The 22,955-nt window shown below is 37.8% G+C and overlaps 1 protein-coding gene across 6 annotated transcripts in view; it reads left to right on the top strand.

The window, feature by feature from the left end:
• SPIDR (scaffold protein involved in DNA repair) overlaps positions 1-22,955 on the top strand; it is a 602,461-nt gene that overhangs the window by 10,596 nt on the left and 568,910 nt on the right. The window lies entirely within an intron of this gene.

The following is a 22,955-nucleotide window of genomic DNA, read 5'->3' as shown; positions in this document are numbered from 1 at the left end:
CCATGTGAATAATAACATCAGCTTGTCAACTTCTGCAAACAGCCATCTGGGATTTTTATTGGATTAAGTCTGTAGATTAATTGGAGAGTACTGTTATCTTAATATTAAGTTTTCCAGGGCACCTGGGTGGATCAGTTGGTTAAGGGTCCGACTCTTGATTTTGGCTCAGGTCATGATCTCAGGGTCATGAGATTGAGACCATAGTCAGGCTCCATGCTAGGAATGGAGCCTGGTTAAGATTCTCTCTCTCCCTCTTACCTTCCCCCCACACTCTCACTCTCTCAGAAAAAATTGTTTTCCTTTTCCAATCCATGAACATGGGCTGTCTTTCCATTTTATTTAGATCTTTAATTTCTTTCAACTGTATTTTATAGTTTTCACTTTGAAAGTCTTGCACTTTTTTGGTTACATTTATTCCTTAAGTATTTTATTCTTTTTGGTACTATTAGTGCATTTTTTTTTTTTTTAGATTTTATTTAAATTTGAGATAGTTAACATATAGTGTATTATTAGTTTCAGGGGTAGAATTTAATGATTCATCACTTGCAGACAACACACAGTGCTCATCACAAGAGCACTCGTTAATACCCATCACCCCATTTAGCTCCCCCCACCCACCTCCCTTCCAGGAACCCTCTGTTTATTCTCTCGAGTTTCTTATGGTTTTATTAGCGCAATTTTTAAAATTCATTTATGTATTGGTCATTGTTAGTATGTGTAAATACAATTGATTTTTTATATTGAGATTGTATTTTGCAACTTTGCTGAACTCTTATTCTTCTCTGAGGTTTATAATTCTTTATTAAGCTAATATTTAGTCAATAAACTCATTTGTATCAAACACAAACCAAAAAAACCCATATGATATCATGAAACAGTTTCAATATTCATGGTGAACATAGGACTTAAACAAAGTCTCCCTTTTCAAGATCACTGCATCCAGACTGTTTAACCTACAAAATTATCTTTGATGATCAAAAACCAAAGCAAAAAATGACATTTTTTTAAAAAGGAAAATGGTGGTTTCAAAGTCAGTGACTCTTTCCCTCATTTCAAAAGCATAGACTTTTTCTAAAATGTTGACTAGAAAGGTTAAATAAATACTGTACACCTTAACTAAACAGAGTTGAAAAAAAACACGTTATCTACAGATCTAAAATGAATCCATGCAGATTTATAAAAATCATTCTACCTCCTTGCCTTTCTTATCTTTTCTAATATATATTTAACAAAATAATATGCTTTCAAAATATACAACATATAAAGCAAGATCATTTTTATCAGTAATTTAAAGGAGGAAAAAGATCCCTAAGGTATAACCGTACAGAGAAGCAAAGCAAACTCTGAAGTGAAGAGTGATTATGATGTTTTCAAAGTAGAAATGTGTGACTTTTATTTAAACGTTACAATGGCAGGCTATTGGGGCTACTGGCTGGCTCAGTTGGAAGAGCATGCATCTCTTGATCTTGGGGTTGTGAGTTCAAGCCCCACATTGGGTTTAGAGATTACTAAAAAAATTAAAAAAAAATAAAATAAAATAAAATCGGCTACCTAATTAATCCGGACAGTAAGGAAAGCAGGATGGGGCAGGAAGTAAGAGCTGGGATGAAAGAGACTAAACTAAGAAGATAATCTACCTTGTCTTCAGTTTCTCTTTTGACTTCTCACCAAGTATAAAGGCAAAGAAAAACTACTCATTCCCAGCACAGGTTCAATAAAAAATAAAATGGAAAAGCTTACCCCTTGCTATGTTCCTCTAATGTTTTACCTATAAAAATGGGAAGAAATTTAGGGAAAACTGTACTTTCAGATCAAGTGAGTTAAAGACAAGTATATTTTAAGTTAATCCTTTAACTATGAGTAATATTCCATTCTAAAAGATTGGTCTGAGAAGGGAGAAGGTAGGTGACTATTTTAAGCTCCATATAAATTGAATCTTTATACTCATTTATCTTTCAAGTATAAAAACATTTTAAGTTATCATTTCCTCTTTAATCCTCTAAGATCCCATGCAAAAAAGATGAATCAAGCCTCACCCATAACACAGACATAGAAACAAAAGCAAAAAAAAAAAAAAAATGAAATGACATATTATAAGTTATGCTGTTACATAATGGGAACAAAGTTAGACCTGCTCCTTTAGTTATTAGTGTGTTATAGATACGTTAGTAAATATCAGTGAAGTTATTGAATACTAAACTGGTCATATCTTCCACATAAATTAAGTTGGAAGGGGGGCACTTCATCAGAACTATTTAAAATAAAATTTCATAATCCTTTTTAAGGGATTCCTTAAATTTCATTTTTCAACTTTTTAAAAAATTTTATATTTAAATTCAATTTAGTTAACATATAGTATATTATTAGTTTCAGGGGTAGAATTTAGTGATTCATCAGTTGCATAACACCCAGTGCTCATTACATCAAGTGCCCTCTTTAATGCCCACCACCCAATTATCCCTTCTCCCTACCAATCTCTCTTCCAGTAACCCTCAGTTTGTTTCCTATAGTTAACAGTCTTTTGTGATTTGTGTTCTACTCTGTTTTTATCTTATTTTATTTTTTCTTCCCTTCTCCTATGTTCATCAGTTTTGTTTCTTAAATTCCACACGAGTGAAATCATATGGTGTTTGCCTTTGACTGACTTATTTTGCTTAGCATAACTCACTGGGTCCATCGACATCATTGTAAATGGCAAGATTTCATTCTTTTTGATGGCTGAGTAATATTCCATTATACACACACATATATGTGTATATATATTTACATATATTTGTATATATATATATTTTTTTAAATTTTATTTATTTATTTGACAGAGAGAGACACAGCGAGAGAGGGAACACAAGCAGGGGGAGTGGGAGAGGGAGAAGCAGGCTTCCTGCGGAGCAGGGAGCCCGATGCGGGGCTCGATCCCAGGATCCCGGGATCATGACCTGAGCCGAAGGCAGACGCTCAACGACTGAGCCACCCAGGCGCCCCTATTTGTATATTTTTGATGGCTGGGTAATATGCTATTGTATATACATATATACTCCACATCTTCTTCATCCATTCATCTGTTGATGGATATCTGGGCTCTTCCATAGTTTGGCTATTGTGGACATTGCAGCTATAAACATTGGGCTGCATGAGCTCCTTTAAATCACTATGTGTCCTTTGGATTAATACCTAGTAGTGCAATTGCTGAGTCATAGGGTAAGTCTATTTTTCACTTTTTGAGTGAATCCATGGTTTTCCAGAGTGGTTGCACCAGTTTGCATTCCCACCAACAGTGTAAGAGTGTTCCCCTTTCTCTGCATCCTCACCAACATTTGTTGTTTCCTTAATTTTAGCCATTCTGACTGTTATGAGGTGGAATCTTATTGTGGTTTTGATTTGTATTTCCCTGATGCTGAGTGATGTTGAGCAATTTCTCATATGTCTGTTGCCATTTGTATTTCTTCTTTGGAGAAATGTCTGTTCATATCTTTTGATGATTTCTTGACTGGACTTTGTTTTTTTTGGGTGTTGAGTTTTATAAGTTTTTTTTTTTTAAGATTTTATTTATTTGAGAGAGCAAGCGAGAGAGAGAGCACGAGCAGGAGGGAGAGGCAGAGGGAGAGGGAGAGGGAGAAGCAGACTCCCTGCTGAGCCTGGTGCGGGACTCCATCCCAGGACTCTGGGGGTCATGATGTAAGTGGAAGGCAGGTGTTTAATCAACTGAGCCACCCAGGTGCCCTGATAAGTTCTTTATAGGTCTCGGGCACTAGGCCTTTATCCAGTATGTCCTTTGCAAATACCTTCTCCCATTCCATAGGTTGCCTTTGTTTTGTTGACTGTTTCCTTTGCTTTGGAAAAGCTTTTTATCCTGATGAAATCCCAATAGTTCATTTTTGCTTTTGTTTCTCTTGCCTTTGGAGATGTGTCTTGCAAGAAGTTGCTGTGGCTGAAGACAAAGAGGTTGCTGACTGTGTTTTCCTCTAAGATTTTGGTGGATTTCTATCTCACATTTAGGTCTTTCATCCATTTCGTATTTATTTGTGTATGGTGTAAGAAAATGGTCCAGTTTAATTCTTCTGCATGTGGGTGTCCAGTTTTCCCAACACCATTTGTTGAAGAGACTGTCTTTTTTCCATTGAATATTCTTTCTTGCTTTGTCAAAGATTAGTTGACCATAGAGTAGACGGTCCATTTCTGGGTTCTCTATTCTGTTCCATTGATCTATGTATCTGTTTTTGTGCCAGTACCATAGTGTCTTGATGATTACAGCTTTGTAATACAGCTTGAAGTCTGGAAGTGTGATGACTCCAGCTTTGGTTTTCTTTTTCAATATTCTTTTGGCTATTCGGGGTCTTCTGTGGTTCCATGCAAACTTCAGGATTATTTGTTCCAGCTCTGTGAAAAATGTTGATGGTATTTTGATAGGGATTGAATTGAATGTGTATATTGGTTTTATTTTAAAAATATTTGTTCTTCCTATAAAATGGAACGTTTTTCCATTTCTTTGTGTCTTCCTCCATTTCTTTCATTAGTGTTCTGTAGTTTCTAGAGTACAGAAATCTCTTTGGTTAGGTTTATTCCTAGGTATCTTATGGTTTTTGATATGGTTTAAATGGGATCATTTCCTTGATTTCTCTTTCTGCTGCTTCATTGTTAGTATATAGAAATGCAACAGACTTTTGTGGGTTGATTTTATATCCTGTGACTTTGCTGAATTTCTTTATCAGTTCTAGAAATTTTTGGGTAGTCTTTGGATTTTCTACATACAGTATCATGTCGTCTGCGAAGAGTGAGAGTCTGACTTCTTTGCCGATTTGGATGCCTTTTCTATTTGTTGTCTGATTGCTGAGTCTAGGACTTCCCGTACTGTATTGGACAACAGTGGTGAGAGTGGACATCCCTGTTGTGTTCCTCATCTTAGGGGAAAAGCTCTCAGTTTTTCACCATGGAGGATGATACTCGCTGTGGGTCTTTTGTATATGGCTTTTATGATATTGAGACATGTCCCCTCTATCTCTACACTTTGGGGAGTTTTAATCAAGAAAGGATGATGTATTTTGTCAAAAAATATTTTTCTTTTTTTTTTTGCATCAGTTGAGAGGATCATATGAATCTTGTCCTTTCTTTTATTAATGTGATGTATCACAATAGTTGATTTGCTGATGTTGAACCACCCCTGCAGCCCCAGAATAAATTCCACTTGGTTGTGGTGAATTTAATATAGTGTTTTAATTTACTGTATTAACTAGTATCTTGCTGAGAATTTTTGCATCCATGTTCACTGGGGATGTTGGTTTGTAAATTCTCCTTTTTGATGGGGTCTTTGTCTGGTTTTGGGATCAAGGTAATGCTGGTCTCAGAGAATGAGTTAGGGAGTTTTCCTTCCATTTCTGTTTGTTGAAACAGTTTCAGAAGAATAGGTATTAATTCTCTTTAAATGTTTGGTAGAATTCCCCTGCTAAGCCATACAGCCCTGGACTCTTGTTAGTTGGGAAATTTTGATTACTGCTTCAATTTCTTTGCTGGTTATGGTTCTGTTTAGGTTTTCTGTTTCTTCCTGTTTCACTTTTGGTTGTTCATTTGTTTCTAGGAATGCATCCAGTTCTTCCAGATTGCCTAATTTTTTGGCATATAATTGCTCATAATATTCTCTTATAATTTTATGTCTGTGGTGTTGGATGTGATTCTCCTCTTTCATTCATGAGTTCATTTATTTGTGTCCTTCCTTTTTTCTCTTTGTAAGTCTGGCTAGAGGTTTATCTATCTTGTTAGTTGTTTCATAGAACCAGTTCCTAATTTCATTGCTCTGTTCTACTTTTTTTTTTTTTTTTTTTTTGGTTTCTGTGTCATTGATTTTTGCTCTGATCTATTTTTTATCTTCTCCTGTTGGAATTAGGCTTTATTTGCTTTTCATTTTCCAACTTCTTTAGGTGTAAGGTTAGATTGTATATTTGAGACTTCCCTTGTTTCTTGAGAAAGGCCTGTATTGCTATATACTTCCCTCTTAGGACCGGCTTTGCTACATCCCAAAGGGTTGGAATTGTTGTGTTTCCATTTTCATTTACTTCTATGTATTTTTAAAATTCTTCTTTAATTTCCTTGTTGACCCATTCAGTTCTTTAGTAGGATGTTTTTTAACCTCCATGTATTTGTGGTCCTTCCAAATTTCTTCTTGTGGTTGACTTCCAGTTTCAGAGCATTGTGGTCTGAAAGTGTCCAGGGTATGACCTCAGTCTTTTTGTACGAGTTAAGTCCTGATTTGTGACTCAGGATATGATCTGTTCTGGAGAATGTTCCATGTGCAATTGAGAAGAATGTGTATTCTGCTTTAGGATGAAATGCTCTGAATATATCTGTGAAGTCCATCTGGCCCATTGTGTCATTCAAAGCCCTTGTTTCCTTGTTGATCTTCTGCTTAGAAGATCTGTTCATTGCTGTGAATGGGATATTAAAGTCCTTTACTACTATTATATTGTAAATAATGAATTTCTTTAATTTTGTTATTAATTGGTTTATATCTTTGGCTACCCCAAGTTAGGGGCATAAATATTTACAATTGTTAGATTTTCTTGTTGGATAGACCCCTTTGTTATAATGTAGTGTCCTTCTTCATCTGTTATTACAGTCTTTGGGTTAAAATCTAGTTTGTCTGATATAAGGTTGGCTAATCCAGCTTTCTTTTGATGTCCATTAGCATGGTAAATGTTTCTCCACTCCTTCACTTTCAATCTGGAGGTGTTGTTGCGTCTAAAATGAGTCTCATAAACAGTATATCAGTGGGTCTTGGGTTTTTTTTTTTAATCCATTCTGATACCTTATGTATTTTGATTGGACATTTAGGCCATGTCACCTCTCCCAAATGCACTCCAAGCAGGGGAACTACTTCTCCCTGTGTGACCCTGGGGATCCTTAGGCTGCGTGCTGGTGGGTCTCAACTCTGCTCCCCCATCAGGGCACCATTCAGTTCCCCAAGCATGAACCTGGCTATGTCACAATCCTCTGATACCTTAGAATCTGCCCTCTGCTATCTACAGAAAACTGGTGGTAACTCTCAGAATCTGCCCTCTGCTATCTACAGAAAACTGATGGTAACTCTCAGAATCTGCCCTCTGCTATCTACAGAAAACTGGTGGTAACTCTCTCCTTTCCCCCCCATCAGTGGTTTTGAGCAATAGTTTTCTTGTGCAGCTCGCTGTGCTTGTTTTCACTTTTTTCTCTTTTTCTTTTTTCCCCCATGCTTTTTCTGTCTCTTTGCTACTCCCTCTTCAGTCAGGGCTCCTCCCTGGGGAGCATCTACCGCTCTTTTCTCCCAGGGTCTCTGCAGTTCCTACCTTCCATGGGTCATTTTTCTGGTTTGTAGATGTAGAGTTTTGTTCTTTGATATTTCTGATTGATTTTGTAGGTATTCAGAATGATCCCATCTTTATCTAGCTGTGTTCAACTGAGGAGACAGGCTTAGGGTCGCCCTACTTCTCTGCCATTTACCTTTCCTCTGTGTTTTGTCCTGTCTTAAAGTTTGCTGATTCTTTCTTCTGCTAGCTCAAATTTTTTGTCTATGTTAACAGCTGCTTCGTTTTAGTTTTTGTACTATTCAACTCTTAAACTTCTATTTGATTGTATTGTTTTCTGTTTTTTTTTTTCCTTGTTAAATGATTGATATGTCCTTATATTCTCTATCTGGTGAGGCATTTTCATAATGATAAGGTATTTTAGACATAATTTCCTTATTTTGAATTTTGAGCTTATTTGTAACAGTTGACTTAAAGTCTTTGTCTCCTGAATCAAACTTCTGGGCTCCCTCAGGTACATTTTCTCTTGATTGCTCTTTCCCTGTCATATTTTCCTATTTTTTCATGTATCTTTCAGTTTTTTTGTGAAGACTAAACATTTTAAATAATATAATGTAACAACTCTGGGCATTAAGTTCCCTTACTCCCTCCCCAGAGGTTTGTTGTTATTGTTGTTGCAATTTGCTTTGTTTAATGCCTTTTCTCCGCTAATTTTGTAAAGTTCGTATTTTCTGTTGTGTGTAGCTACAAAAAGACACTATATGGTTAGTTTAGTTGTCTGAATGGAACAGAGATTTCTGTTCCCTCTCTCACTGTCTCTCTGTCAAATAAATACATAAAATCTTTAAAAAAAAAAAAAAAAAGAACAGAGATTTCTTTAAGTGCCTTGAGTCAGTAAGTCTATCATCCTTTACCAAGGGATTCTGTGTTTTTTGGAGGCATGCCTTCTGTCCTCTGGCAGTTTATAATTAACTTGACCATTACTTTCTCCTTGTACAGGGCCTCAAGGTTTTCCAGAGTTGAGGGATTTGGGCCTTCTTACTTTTTTTCCTCAGCACGCACAGTTCTGTTCATACAAATAGCATTCAAGATCCCAAAGAATATGTCAGTTCACCTGTAAAATGAGGAAACAGAGGAATATGTTCCTCTTGTCCAGAGACAAGAGGACAGGGTGAAGTCATTTTCTCCTGTCACCCACCAGCTTGATCCACATCAGTGAGCTAAAGAGTGCCAAGTGGAAAACAAAGCCCTACACCAATAGTAGCATTGACTACCTATGGACAACATTTTCCAGATCTTCCTTCTTAGGTATTTTTGGCCAGTCTTGGTTCCTTAAACCACTATTGCTGCTTCAGATATCTGCAGTAATAATTTGCTTAGTAATAATTTATAATTAATAATTCATTGCTGCTGATTGTTTTAAAGAAATGGCCTGGGGATAGGGCTTTCCCACCGAAGAACTGCTGAATCAAATTTAAGTCCCATGAATAAGTTTTTTCCCAAAAGCTACCAGGCAGGTCAGATAGTGATAGTACTCTGGGGATAGGGCCTTGTGAGGAGCTCTAAGCCTAGTTTCCTCTCTCCTGTGACTGCTAGGCTGCTGGTTTGCACAGCTACTCTGGTTATGAAATTAGTGTTTTATTGAGGCTGCCATGGAGCTAGAGAGGGGGCATGAGTCTAGGGCAAGTTAAAACACCACAAAGTTTCCTGTTCTTGTTGAGATTCAGCTGTTTCCTTGGGTAAATGCTATTGAGATTGTTAAGAGCTTATAGTTAAGCTCTGAAAAATTAGATTTTGACTATTTTTGTCACTCTTCTCATTCCTTTTATGGAGGAGTGGGTTATTAGAGGTCCATCTCCTTATTCTGCAAGTTTGACCATCACATTTTTTAATTTAGCCATTCTGGTAAGTGTGTGCTGATAACTAATCCTGATTTTAGTTTATATTTCCATGATGGCTAATGATGTTGAATATGTCTTTGTGTACTTATTTGCCATCCATCCTTTTTGGTGAACTATCCATTCATGTCTTCTACCCGTTTTTTTTTTTTTTTTCCGTAAAGATTTTATTTATTTATTCGAGAGAGAGGGAATGAGAGAGAGAGAGAGCACATGAGAGTGGGGGAGGGTCAGAGGAAGAAGCAGACTCCCTGCTGAGCAGGGAGCCTGATGTGGGACTCGATCCTGGGACCCTAGGATCATGACCTGAGCTGAAGGCAGTCGCTTAACCAACTGAGCTACCCAGGCGCCCCTTTTACCCATTTTTTAAAAATAGATGTTTAATTGGCAATATAACATTCTGGTTTTAGGTTTTATAAACTAGGTTTTATAAACATTATGGTTTGTTATTTGTGTACACTGCAAAATGATCACCACAGTAAGTCAGTTATCATCCATCACCACAAAAAGTTACCAAAATATTTTTTTCTTGTGATTAAGATTTGTTCTCTTGGCAACTTTCAAATGTGCAGTACAATATTATTGACTACGGTCACTATGCTGTACATTACATTTCCATGACTTATTTACTTTATAACTGGAAGTCTATAGTTCTTGACCCCCTTCACCAATTTCACCCACCCTCAACCCTCCTCCCCTCGTAACCACCATTCTACTCTGAGTTTTTTGTTTTGTTTTGCTCATTTGTTTTAAAGATTCTACATATAAGTGAGATCATACAGTGTTTGTTTTTGTCTTTGTCTCACTTATTTCATTTAGCATAAAATCATCAGGATCCATTCATATTATCATGCTTGGTGAGATTTCTATCTTTTTATGACCATTATTCCATGGTGTGTGTGTATGTGTATGATACATATCCTCCATCCTTGTTTCTTCAGGTAGGCATGTATCCTGTCAACTTCCCTTTTAGAACTGCTTTTGCTGCATCCTGCCTTTAGTATGTAGTATTTCCATTTTCATTTGTCTCAAGTTATTTCTGATTTCACATTTGATTTCATTTACCTATTGGTTGTTCAGTGGCCTGTTTAAGCTCTATATATTTGTGAGTTTTCCAGTTTTCTTGTATTTGATTTCTGTTTTCTGTAAGAGGGCTCATACCATTTTGGTTGAAAAAGATCCTTGACATTTTAATCTTTCTAAATTTACTGCACCTTATTTTGTGTTCTGACATACGCTCTATCCTGAAGAATGTTGCAAATACACTGGAGAAGAATGTGTATTCTTTTGCTTTTGGCTGGAATGTTCTGTATTTATCCAGTAAGTCTGCCTGGTTGATTGTATCATTTAGGGCTCATGTTTCCTGTTGATTTTCTATCTGGGTGATCTATCCATTGATTTAAGTGGAGTATGAAAGTCACCTACTATTATTCTATTGCTGGCAATTTCTTTTTAGATTTGTTAATTTTTGCTTTTATAATTGGATGGTCTTTTGTTGGTATGTAATAAGTATTTAGAAATGTTATATCCTCTTCTTGGATTGACACCTTTATCATTATGTAATACCCTTTTTTTGTCCTTTATTACATTCTTTTAGAGTCTGTTTTGTTTCTTATAACTATAGCCATCCCAGCTTTCTTTTGGTTTCCAGTACATCGAACATCTTTTTCTATCCATTTACTTTCAGTCTGTGTACCTCCTCACATCTCAGGTGAGTCTTTTGTAGGTAGTATAGTTTTTTTTTTTCTTCCTTAAATCAATTCAGCCATTCTGTGTCTTGATTGGAGAATTTAGTCCACATGCATTTAAAGTAATTGATAGTTATGTATTTACTGCCGTTTTGTTGAATTGTTTTCTGGCTGTTTTGTAGTTCCTCTCTGTTCCTTTTTTCTTCTCTTTCTCTCTTCCCTTGTGGTTTGATGACTCTGTTTAGTGTTATGCTTAGTTTTCTTTCTCATTATCTACTGTAGGTTTTTGGTTTTGGCTCACATATAATAGTCTGCACATATAACAATCTACCTACCGTTGATAATAGCCTGAGTTTGAATGTGTTTTAAACCTACATTTTTATTCCTTACACTCTCCAACCCCCCAGTTTAATTTTTTTGATGCCACATTTTACATATTTTTATTTTGTTTTTGCCTTATCTGTTTTAGTGGTCTTGTCTACTTTCATCTTTTGACCTTCACATTAATTTTATAAGTGATCAATCCACTGCCTTTATTACATATTTATGTTTCCCAGTGGGATTTATATTTTTATGTTTTCTTGTTACTAATTAGTGCCTTTTTTCAGCTTGAAGAAGTCTCTTAATACTTCTTCTGTTGCTGGTTTCGTGGTGATCAACTCCTTTAATTTTTTTTTTCTCCCTGGAAAACTACTTTCTCTCTCCTACAGTTCTGAATGATAACCTTGCCAGGTATAGTATTGGTTGTAAGTTGCTTTTTCTTCCTAGTTCTTTGAATATATTGTGCCACTCCCTTCTTTTCTGGCTGAAAAATATGCTGATAGTCTTATGGGGGTTTCCTTTGTACATAAAAAGTTGTTTTTTTCTTGCTGCTTTTAAGATTCTCTCATTGTCTTTAACTTTTGGCATTTTGTTTATAATGTGTATTGTTGCAGTTCTTTTGGTTCATCTTTTTTTTGAATTCTCTGGGCTTCCTGGATCTGGATGTCTTTCTTTACCAAAAGTAGGGATGTGTTCAGCCATTATTTCTTCAGATAAGTTTTTTGACTCTTTCTCTCTCTCTCTCTCCTTCTGGGACCCTTATAATGCAAATGTTATACCACTTGATGTTGTCTTGTAAGTAAGCTATCTTCACTTTTTTCATTTTTTTTTTTTCCTTCTGTGATTGGGTGAGTTCCAATGCCCTGTTTTCCAGTTCACTAATCCTTCTGCTTCATCTAGTCTTTTGAACCCTGCTAGTGTATTTTTCAGTTATTTTTCAGCTCTTTGACTTTAAGTGGGTACTTTTCTTACCCTTGTTTAATCTCTTTTTTGAAGTTCTCACTGTGCTTAATCCATTCTTCTTCCCAATTTGATGAGCTTTGTTATGACCATTACTTATAACTCTTTATTAGGTAAATTAGTTTTTTATGCCTTATTTTTTTTCCTGAAGTTTTATCTTGTTCTTTCATTTGGAACATATTCCTGCTTTCCTCATTTTGCTTGACTCTGTGTGTTTCTGTAATAGGCAGAAATGTACTTCTACCATTCTTGATAAAGTGGCCTTGTTTAGGAGGTGACTCTTACCATTCAAGTTTGTCACATATTTTCAGTTAATTTTTGTATAAGATGTTAGGTGGAAATCTTTTTTTTTTTTTTGCTTATGGATATTTAGTTGTGCAGTACTATATACTGAAAGTCTAGTTCTTCCTTCATTGAATTATTTTTAATTTTTTGTTAAAAACCAGTTGAGCACATATGTCAGTGTCTGTTTCCGGTTTTTAAAATTCCCCACTCATCTGTGTTTCTGTTTCTTTGCCAAAATCACTGTTCTGATTAATGTAGCCATATAATAGTTTTAACATTGGATAGAGTAATTTTCCACTTTATTCTTTTGCCAAGGTAGGTATTTTTTGTTTTCTAATTCTAGTGAACATATACTGTTATATTAGTTTCTGGTGTACAATATAGTGATTCAACAATTCTGTATATTACTCAGTGCTCATCCTGATAAGTGTACTCTTTAAGTCCCATCGCCTAACTTCCCCCATCCCCCTCACCCACCTCCCCTCTAGTAACCATCAGTTTATTCTGTATAGTTGAGAGTCTGATTCTTGTTTTATCTATCTTTTTCCTTTGTTCATTTGTTTCTTGAATTCCACATATGAGTGAAATCATAATGGTACTTGTCTTTCTCTGACGTATTTTGTTTGGCATTATATTCTGTAGGTCCATCCATGTCATTGCAATTGTAAAGATTTTATTCTTTATTATGGGTAATATTCCATTATATATGTGTGTTTGTGTATCTTTTTCTCTCTATATAGTTATACACACAAACACCCCGTGTCTTTTTTATCTAGTTATCAGTTGATGGACATTGGGCTGCTTCCATATCTTGACTATTATAAATAATGCTGCAGTAAACACAGGGGTGCAAGCATTCCTTTGAATTACTGTTTTTGTATTTTGGGGGTAAATATCCAGTAGTGTGATTACTGGATTGTCCCTCTAAATTTTTTTTTTGTGTGTGTTAGGTTAATCACCATACATTACATCATTAGTTTTTGATGTAGTGTTCCATGATTCATTGTTTACATATAACACCCAGTGCTCCATGCAGAATGTGCCCTCTTTAATACCCATCACCAGGCTAACCCATCCTCCCACCTCCCTCCCCTCTAGAACCCTCAGTTTGTTTCTCAGAGTCGATAGTCTCTCATGGTTCGTCTCGCCCTCCGATTTCCCCCCTTCATTCTTCCCCTCCTGCTATCTTCTTCTTCTTCTTCTTTTTTTTTAATTAACATATAATGTATTATTTGCTTCAGAGGTACAGATCTGTGATTCAACAGTTTTGCAACTTCACAGCGCTCACCATAGCACATACCCTCCCCAATGTCTATCACCCAGCCACCCCATCCCTCCCATCCCCCACCACTCCAGCAACCCTCAGTTTGTTTCCTGAGATTAAGAATTCCTCATATCAGTGAGGTCATATGATACATGTCTTTCTCCGATTGACTTATTTCGCTCAGCATTAGACCGTCCAGTTCCATCCACATCGTTGCAAATGGCAAGATTTCATTCTTTTTGATGGCTGCATAATATTCCATCGTATATATATACCACTTTTTCTTTATCCATTCATCTGTCGATGGACATCTTGGCTCTTTCCACAGTTTGGCTATTGTGGACATTGCTGCTATAAACATTGGGATGCACGTACCTCTTTGGATCCCTACATTTGTATCTTTGGGGCAAATACCCAGTAGTTCAATTGCTGGATCGTATGGTAGCTCTATTTTCAACTTTTTGAAGAACCTCCATATTGTTTTCCAGAGTGGCTGCACCAGCTTGCATTCCCACCAACAGCGTAGGAGGGTTCCCCTTTCTCCGCATCCCCGCCAACATCGGTCGTTTCCTGACTTGTTAATTTTAGCCATTCTGACTGGTGTGAGGTGGTATCTCATTGAGGTTTTGATATGGATTTCCCTGATGCCTAGCGATGTTGAGCACTTTTTCATGTGTCTGTTGGCTGTTTGGATGTCTTCTTTGGAAAAATGTCTGTTCATGTCTTTTGCCTATTGATTGGATCATTTGTTCTTTGGGTGTTGAGTTTAAGAAGTTCTTTATAGATTTTGGATACTAGCCCTTTATCTGATGTGTCATTTGCAAATATATTCTCCCATTCTGTTGGTTGTCTTTTGGTTTTGTTGACTGTTTTTTTTGCTGTGCAAAAGCTTTTTATCTTGATGAAGTCCCAGTAGTTCATTTTTACCCTTGCTTCCCTTGCCTTTGGTGATGTTTCTAGGAGGAAGTTGCTGTGGCTGAGGTCAAAGAGGTTGCTGCAAGTGTTCTCCTTTAGGATGTTGATGGACTCTTGTCTCACATTTAGGTCTTTCATCCATTTTGAGTCTATTTTTGTGTGTGGTGTAAGGAAATGGTCCAGTTTCATCTTCTGCATGTGGCTGTCCAATTTTCCCAACACCACTTGTTGAAGAGACTGTCTTTTTTCCATTGGACATTCTTTCCTGCTTTGTCGAAGATTAGTTGACCACAGAGTTGAGGGCCATTTCTGGGCTCTCTGTTCTGTTCCATTGATCTTTGTGTCTGTTTTTGTGCCAGTACCATACTGTGTTGATGATGACAGCTTTGTAATAGAGCTTGAAGTCTGGAATTGTGATGCCGCCAGCTTTGCTTTTCTTTTTCAACATTCCTCTGGCTATTCGGGGTCTTTTCTGATTCCATACAAATTTTAGGATTGTTTGTTCCATTTCTTTGAAAAAAGTGGGTGGTATTTTTTTTTTTTTAAAGATTTATTTATTTATTTGAGAGAGCAAGAATGAGAGAGAGAGAGAGAGAGAGAGTACATGAGGGGGGGAGGGTCAGAGGGAGAAGCAGGCTCCTTGCTGTGCGGGGAGCCCGATGCGGGACTCGATCCTTGGACTCTGGGATCATGACCTGAGCCGAAGGCAGTCACTTAACCAACTGAGCCACCCACGCGCCCAAGTGGGTGGTATTTTGATGGGGATTGCATTGAATGTGTAGATTGCTCTAGGTAGCGTTGACATCTTCACAATATTTGTTCTTCCAATCCATGCACATGGAACGTTTTTCCATTTCTTTGTGTCTTCCTCAATTTCCTTCCCGAGTATTTTATAGTTTTCTGAGTACAGATTCTTTGCCTCTTTGGTTAGATTTATTCCTAGCTATCTTATGGTTTTGGGTGCCATTGTAAATGGGATCGACTCCTTAATTTCTCTTTCTTCTGTCTTGTTGTTGGTGTATAGGAATGCCATTGATTTTATATTCTGCCACTTTACTGAATTCCTGTATGAGTTCTAGCAGTTTTGGGGTGGAGTCTTTTGGGTTTTCCACATAAAGTATCATATCATCTGCAAAGAGTGAGAGTTTGACTTCTTCTTTGCCGATTTGGATGCCTTTTATTTCTTTTTGTTGTCTGATTGCTGAAGCTAGGACTTCTAATACTACGTTGAATAGCAGTGGTGATAGTGGACATCCCTGCCGTGTTCCTGACCTTAGGGGGAAAGCACTCAGTTTTTCCCCATTGAGAATGATATTCGCTGTGGGTTTCTCATAGGTGGCTTTTATGATATTGAGGTATGTACCCTCTATGCCTATACTCTGAAGAGTTTTGATCAAGAAAGGATGCTGTACTTTGTCAAATGCTTTTTCTGCATCTATTGAGAGGATCATATGGTTCTTGCTCTTTCTTTTATTAATGTATTGTATCACATTGATTGATTTGCGGATGTTGAACCAACCTTGCAGCCCATGGATAAATCCCACTTGGTCGTGGTGAATAATCCTTATAATGTAGTGTTGGATCCTATTGGCTAGTATTTTGGTGAGAATTTTTGCATCCGTGTTCATCAAGAATATTGGTCTGTAATTCTCCTTTTTGATGGGGTCTTTGTCTGGTTTGGGGATCAAGGTAATGGTGGGCTCATAAAACGAGTTTGGAAGTTTTCCTTCCATTTCTATTTTTTGGAACAGTTTCAGAAGGATAGGTATTAATTCTTCTTAAATGTTTGGTAGAATTCCCCTGGGAAGCCACCTGGCCCTGGGCTCTTGTTTGTTGGGAGATTTTTGACGACTGCTTCAATTTGCTTAGTGGTTATAGGTCTGTTCAGGTTTTCTATTTCTTCCTGGTTCAGTTTTGGTAGTTGATACATCTCTAGGAATGCATCCATTTCTTCCAGATTATCTAATTTGCTGGCACAGAGTTGCTCATAATATGTTCTTACAATTGTTTGTATTTCTTTGGTGTTTTTTGTGATCTCTCCTCTTTCATTCATGATTTTGTTGATTTGGATCATTTCTCTTTTCTTTTTGATAAGTCTGGCCAGGAGTTTTTCAATTTTGTTAATTCTTTCAAAGAACCAGCTCGTAGTTTTGTTGATCTGTTCTACTGTTCTTTTGGTTTCTATTTCATTTATTTCTGCTCTGATCTTTGTTATTTCTCTTCTCCTGCTGGGTTTAGACTTTATTTGCTGTTTTCTCTACAGCTCCTTTAGGTGTAGGGTTAGGTTGTGTACTTCAGACCTTTCTTGTTTCTTGAGAAAGGCTTATATTGCTATATACTTTCCTCTAAGACTGCCTTTGCTGCATCCCAAAGATTTTGAACAGTTGTGTTTACATTTTCATTGGTTTCCATAAATTTTTAAAATTCTTCTTTAATTTCCTGGTTGACCCATTCATTTTTTAGTAGGATGCTCTTTAGCCTCCATGTATTTGAGTTCTTTCTGACTTTCCTCTTGTGATTGAGTTCTAGTTTCAAAGCATTATGGTCTGAAAATATGCAGGGAATGATCCCAATCTTTTGGTACCGGTTGAGACCTGATTTGTGACCTAGGATGTGATCTATTCTGGAGAATGTTCCATGGGCACTAGAGAAGAAAATGTATTCTGTTGCTTTGGGATGGAATGTTCTGAATATATCTGTGAAGACCATTTGGTCCAGTGTGTCATTTAAAGTCTTTATTTTTTGTTGATCTTTTGCTTAGATGATCTGTCCATTTCAGTGAGGGGGTTGTTAAATTCTCCCAGAATTATTGTATTGTTGTTGATGTGTTTCTTTGCTTTTGTTCTTTTTTTTTTTTTTTTAAAGATTTTATTTATTTATTTGAGAGACACATAGTGAAAGAGCTAACATCCACAAGCAGGTGGAGTGGGAGAGGGAGAAGCAGGCTTCCCGCGGAGTAGGGAGCCCGATGCGGGGCTCGTTCCCAGGACCCTGGGATCATGATCCAAGCTGAAGGGAGACGCTTAATGACTGAGCCACCCAGGCGCCCCTGCTTTTGTTCTTAATTGGCTTATATAACTGGCTCCTCCCATGTTAGGGGCATAGAGATTTACAGTTGTTAGATCTTCCTGTTGGAGAGACCCTTTAAGTATGATATAGTGTCCTTCCTCATCTCTTATTACACTGTTTGGTTTAAAATCTACTTTGTCTGATATAAGGATTGCCACCCCAGCTTTCTTTTGGTGTCCATGAGCATGGTAAATGGTTTTCCACCCCTTCACTTTCAACCTGGGGGTGTCTTTGGGTCTAAAATGAGTCTCTCTCAAATAAATAAATAAAATCTTTAAAAAAAATAAAAAATAAAAAATAAAATGAGTCTCTTGCAGACAGCATATCGATGGGTCTTGTTTTTGTATCCAATCTGATAGCCTCTGTCTTTTGATTGCATCATTTAGCCCATTTACATTCAGGGTTACTATTGAAAGATAGGAATTTAGTGCCATTGTATTGCCTGTAAGGTGACTGTTACTGTATATTGTCTGTGTTCCTTTCTGGTCTATGTTGCTTTTAGGCTCTCTCTTTGCTTAGAGGACCCCTTTCAATATTTCTTGTAGGGCTGGTTTCGTGTTTACAAATTCCTTTAGTTTTTGTTTGTCCCGGAAACTTGTTATCTCTCCTTCTATTTTCAATGACAGCCTAGCTGGATATAGTATTCTTGGCTGCATATTTTTCTCATTTAGTGCTCTGAATATATCATGCCAGTCCTCTCTGGCCTGCCAGGTCTCTGTGGATAGGTCTGTTGCCAATCTAATGTTTCTACCATTGTAGGTTACAGATCTCTTCTCCCGAGCTTCTTTCGGGATTTTCTCTTTGTCTCTGAGACTCGTAAGTTTTACTATTAGAGGTCGGGGTGTTAATCTATTTTTATTGATTTTGAGAGGGGTTCTCTGTGCCTCCTGGATTTTGATGCCTGTTTCCTTCCCCAAATTAGGGAAGTTCTCTGCTATAATTTGTTCCAATATACCTTCTGCCCCTCTCTCTTTCTTCTTCTGGGATCCCAATTATTCTAGTGTTGTTTCATCTTATGGTATCGCTTATCTCTCAGATTCTGCCCTCTTGATCCAGTAGTTGTTTATCTCTCTTTTTCTCAGCTTCTTTATTTTCCATCATTTGGTCTTCTATATCACTGATTCTCTCTTCTGCCTCATTTATCCTAGCAGTTAGAGCCTCCATTTTTTTTTTTTTTTTTTTTAGTTTTTTTTTTTTTTAATTTTTTTATTGTTATGTTAATCCCCATACATTACATCATTAGTTTTAGATATAGTGTTCCATGATTCATTGTTTGTGCATAACACCCAGTGCTCCATGCAGAACGTGCCCTCCTCAATACCCATCACCAGGCTAACCCATCCTCCCAACCCCCTCCCCTCTAGAACCCTCAGTTTGTTTTTCAGAGTCCATCGTCTCTCATGGTTCTTCTCCCCCTCCGATTTCCCCCCCTTCATTCTTCCCCTCCTGCTACATTCTTCTTCTTCTTTTTTTCTTTCTTAACATATATTGCATTATTTGTTTCAGAGGTACAGATCTGAGATTCAACAGTCTTGCACAATTCACAGCGCTTACCAGAACACATACCCTCCCCAGTGTCCATCACCCAGTCACCCCATCCCTCCCACCCCACCCCCCACTCCAGCAACCCTCAGTTTGTTTCCTGAGATTAAGAATTCCTCATATCAGTGAGGTCATATGATACATGTCTTTCTCTGTTTGACTTATTTCGCTCAGCATAATACCCTCCAGTTCCATCCACGTCGTTGCAAATGGCAAGATCTTATTCCTTTTGATGGCTGCATAATATTCCATTGTATATATATACCACATCTTCTTTATCCATTCATCTGTTGATGGACATCTTTAGAGCCTCCATTTTTGATTGCACCTCATTAATAGCCTTTTTGATTTCGACTTGGTTAGTTTTTAGTTCTTTTATTTCTCCAGAAAGGGTTTCTCTTAATAACTTCCATGCTTTTTTCAAGCCCAGCTAGTATCTTTAAAATCATCATTCTGAACTCTAGTTCCGACATCATACTAATGTCCTTAGTGATTAGGTCCCTGGCAGTCGGTACTGCTTCTTTTTCTTTTTGTTGAGGTGATTTTTTCCATCTTGTCATTTTGTCCAGAGGAGAATAGATGAATGAGAGAAGAAAATGCTAACAGGATAACAACATCCCCAGAAAATATACTCTAAACAAATCAGAAAAGGCCTGAAACCAGGGGAAAAGAAAGGGAAAGAAAGGAAAGAGAAAAAGCAAAGAAAAAGAAAAAGATAAAAAACAAACAAAAACAGAACAAAATAAAAAAACAATATGATCACATATGATCAGGCTGGATCAGTGCCACACACTAGATTTTGGGTGTATTTTGGTCTTTTAGAAGAAAGTGCCTCCCAAACTTTTAAAGAAAGAAAATCTTATGTATGTACAAAAATAAGGGTTAATACGATGAAGGGGTGGAATATGACTGTAAAGATGAAAATTATAAAAGATTTTATAAAAGGAATTGGTAAGAAGTTGTTTGACAAAAGAAAGAAGAGGATTTAAAAAAAAAAACGAAAAAGAAAGGGAGAGAATGTGATCAGGCAGGAGACTAGAACAAAGCCACACATTAGAGATTTAGGGTATATATATATATTTTTAAATATTCTATTTTATTTATTTGACAGAAAGAGAGAATGCGAGAAGAGGGAACACAGCAGGGGGAGTGGGAGAGGGAGAAGCAGACTTCCCGTGGAGCAGGGAGCCCGATGTGGGACTTGATCCAAGGACCCTGGCATTATGACGTGAGCCGAAGGCAGACACTTAAGAACTGAGCCACCCAGGTGCCCCTAGGGTATATTTTGATGTTAGAAGAAACTGTATCTCAACATTTTAAAGAGAGAACAACTTATATATATATGCCATAAATAAGGGTAACTACTATGAAGGGATAGCATATGACTCTAAAAATGAAAAATAAAAATATTTTTTATAAAAGGGTTTGATAAGATGTTGGTTGAAAAAGGGAAAAAGAAAAATTAAAAAAAAAAAGACAGTTAAAAAAAAATATTAACTTTGAAAGACTAAAGAATCATGGTAAAAAAGCCATGAATTCTATGTGCAGTATTCCCCTAGGGCTGGAGTTCTGCCGTTCCCATTGATTGGTAAACTTGGTCTTGGCTGGCGGTTCTTGCTGATCTTCTGGGGGAGGGTCTGTTGCCGTGGTTCCCAAATGTCTTTGCCGTAGGTGGAATTGCCCCGCTCCTCAGAGGAGCCAAGAATTTGGTGCCCCGCTCCTCAGCGAGCCCTCAGAGAAAAGCAGTTAGTCACTCCGGTCTCCCCGGTCTCCGGCCGCACTCCGTGCTCACCCGGCCTGTGACCAAGCATTTCTATCTGTGGCGCTCGACCCCGTGTGGACTCTCCAAACCCAGCAGATCCCTGCAGTGTGCTCGTGCACTGCTCCTCCTGTGGGGGGGAAGGGGAGTCTCGCTGGATCTGCCGCTTGTTGGGTCCCTGCTGGAAGAGCACGGGCCCGACTGTGCCACAGATCACGGTTAATGGCAACCCCGAGCTGAGAGCCCACTCCTTTGCTCCGTCTGTGCAGCCGGCTTCCCTGCTCCAATACCTGGGAGCTCTGCTGCCCTCAGGCACCCCCGGTCTTTCTGTTACCCCGAGGGTCCTGAGACCACACTGTCCCGCGAGGGTTCCATCCCCCGCTTAGCCACTGGAGTGATGTCCCTCAGCGGAGCAGACTTCTAAAAGTTCCGATTTCGTGCTCCATGCTCTATCACTTTCCAGAATTGGCCGAAGGAGGCCCCTCCCCCGCCGTCTATCCTCCTGAATATCACCTCAGATTCACTTCTCCGCACGTCCTACCTTCCAGAAAGTGGTCACTTTTCTGTTAAGAGAGTTGTTGCTATTCTTTTCTTCGATCTCTTTTTGAGTTTGTAGGTGTTCAGAATGGTTTGATTCCTATCTAGCTGAATTCCTGGGACCAGACGAAATCCAGGTCTCCTACTCCTCTGCCATCTTGCTCCGCCTCCCTGAATAATATCTGTCCATCTAAATTTTTATAAAGTTAAACTTGTGAATGTCCACAAAATCCTTGCTGAAATTTTGATAGTAAATGAATTAAAGCTATAGATTAGGGTCAGATAGACATCTTTATTATGTGAATCTTCCAATCTATGAATATTAGTTTATCTCTCCATTTGTTAGGACTTCTTTGGGTTCTTTCATGGGCATTTTGGATTTTTTACCATACAGATGTTGTACACATTTTGCTAAGTGTATGCCAAAATATTTCACTTACTTTGGCTTGATTCTAAGTTTTACTGTGTTTAAATTTCTAGTTCCTACATGTTTGTTTTCAGTATTTAGAATTAGATTGGTTTTTATGCACTGATGTTATATTCTGTTAAACTGAGTCAAGGAAACTTCATTTACAATGAAGTTGGGAGTCCAGAAAGGGGCGCTTTCACAACCCACCACTCATTATCAATTGTGTACCGCAAGAGAAAGAGACATCTTGCATTTCCAACAGGAAGAAGTCTATTTTACTACTCTGCAGAAGGTAGGAAGAATTTGTGCTTGTCCATCAACAAGTTCAGCCAGTAAGAAATTAACTCAAGTCAGCCAGTGAGAAACTATCAGCACTCTGAACTCTTGCTTTTCTCCAGTGGACTTTTATTCAAAGCATCTTCTTCCAGCTTCCTCCTTTTCTCTACAATGTCACATTCCCCTCCTTTGAGCATAGTTTGCCATAGCTTGCATATCCTGAATTGTAGTTCCTTTGCTCTTCCCAAATAAACCCATTTTGCTGGTAAAACAAAACTGGCTGCTTTACTTTTAAGGTCATATTACTTGGTGTAATAGAAAAGTGGGACCTAGAGAAGACCCCCAACAACTCTAAGGTTGGTGAATAAACAGGTGCCAGTATCCAGTGAGCCTGTTAAGCTCATTGCTTTCATGCTAACCTTGCAGTTTGAAGGTAAGTTTTCTCTTTGATTCAAGCTTTTATGGTTTGAGCTTTCTAGATTTGGGGTCTGTTTTAAAGCTTTGTTCTTTCAGTTTTTGTGAAGGTTTTGTTGTTTTTGGTGAATACTTGTTTGTTTTCCTTAACTTTGGTTTTGAGTAGTGCCATCCTAATCCTCGAATCTAACTCAGAAGAGCCCCCCCCCCCCCCCTTCAGGGACTTTGCCCTGTTTCATGTTAAAAGCTAGGGTCTCTTCTAATGCACAGTTTATTTAAAGATTTATTTATTTATTTAAGAGAGAGAGAGCACGTGTGCGTGAGTGTGTTTGTGAGTGGGAACAGGG

Source organism: Halichoerus grypus, chromosome 5 (assembly GCF_964656455.1).
Source record: "Halichoerus grypus chromosome 5, mHalGry1.hap1.1, whole genome shotgun sequence".
Classification (NCBI taxonomy): Eukaryota; Metazoa; Chordata; class Mammalia; order Carnivora; family Phocidae; genus Halichoerus; species Halichoerus grypus.
This window is presented reverse-complemented; position numbering and strand designations above follow the sequence as displayed.